Genomic DNA, 1,477 nt, shown 5'->3' with positions numbered 1-1,477 from the left:
ATATATATATATATATATACATATGTATAAAGGTTATGTAGGGTATTGGAGTCAACCAAACCCAAAGATACAGGTAATACCGAGTAAGTGCTGTATACCGACTAGTTTTGCCCCTGTCATTGTAGCAACATAAGCGGGGAATATAACATAGGTCATGTATTAGCGTGTGTATGTATAAAGAAAGAAAAGGACAGAGACCAATGGCAAAGTTAGAATTATATTTTATGGATAAAGTCTTACAGCTGTTTCAGGGAAAATCCAATGTATCCCTGTACATATAAATATGCACAAGCATATGTATTTATGTGTATATTTAATATATGTGTGAATGGTGATGCAATTTTTTTTTATCTCTTGTTTATTTCTGTCAGCTCATTAGACTGAGGCACTGCTTTGAAAAAAGTCAAGCAAATCAACCTCAGTTCTTTATTTTTAAGCCTGGTACTTATTTTATCAGTCTTTTTTGCTGAACCACTAAGTTGAAGGGATGTAAATGCGTAAACATTGGTTGCCAAGTGGTGGTGGTGGGGGAGGGCAAACACAAACACAAAACACACACACGCGTGTGCACATGCACGTGCACACACACACACACACACACACACACAAACACACTTGATGGGCATCTTCTAGTTTCTGTCTACCGAAATCCATTCATAAGGCTTAGGCAGCCCTAGGGCTATTGTAAAAGACACTTACCCAAGGTGCCACACAGTGGGACTGAACCCAGAACCACATAGCTCGAAAGTAAGCTTCTTAACACTCATCCATGCCTGTGCTGATAATTTCTATTTCATAACTCTGTAATATCTATTGTATAACTAAAAGGATTATGAAACAGCTGTAACCAAATGAAATGAAATCTGTTCTCTCACCACGCTTCTCTTATCATTTCTATTCATTAGGTAGGGGGGGGGGGTTCTGAAAGGAGTCTCATGGAGTAGCGTCCCTGCCTTTCTGTGCTAGTTTCCCACCACATTTCTTAAAAATTGTGGTAGAGGCCTTGGTCTCGGGATCACTCATGCCTAGAAACTGAAGTTTGGGGTAAGCAAGGGCATGCTCCCCATAGAAAATTCAACTCCAAGAAAGCCCCATGATAGCAAAGAAGAATGAGCACCAACCAGCCCAAAGGTTGGGGTGGGCTGCACCTGCTTACCTTGGTTGCTATGGCATTAAGGTAGATCTGGCCACCCCCTGGGAACAAAACCCAGATCAGAAGAAGATTTGATTTGGTTTTTCTCAAACGAGAAAAACTTCAACCAAGATCAAATAGTTAACAAAAGAAATGATAAATGGTTATGTGCAGACCCTTCTGAAGTTCTAAGAGTTATGCATACAAAATTTACTACAACTGTCGTGGTTGTAGTGGTTGTCAGCAATGAAGGACATGTGATGCCTCCTTATGTCTTTCCACAAGGCCTTAGAGTTAAGTCTGCTGCCTACATTGAGGTCCTGGAAAATATTCTTAAGTCTTGGA

General features: G+C 40.1%; 1 protein-coding gene across 1 annotated transcript in view; it reads right to left on the bottom strand.

Moving 5' to 3' along the window:
• LOC106869593 (uncharacterized protein DDB_G0271670-like) overlaps positions 1–1,477 on the bottom strand; it is a 128,805-nt gene that overhangs the window by 3,661 nt on the left and 123,667 nt on the right. The gene's annotated exons all lie outside the window — the stretch shown is intronic.

Source organism: Octopus bimaculoides, chromosome 3, assembly GCF_001194135.2.
Source record: "Octopus bimaculoides isolate UCB-OBI-ISO-001 chromosome 3, ASM119413v2, whole genome shotgun sequence".
In the NCBI taxonomy this organism is placed as follows: Eukaryota; Metazoa; Mollusca; class Cephalopoda; order Octopoda; family Octopodidae; genus Octopus; species Octopus bimaculoides.
Note: the sequence above shows the minus strand (reverse complement) of the source record. Positions and strands in the feature narration are given on the sequence as shown.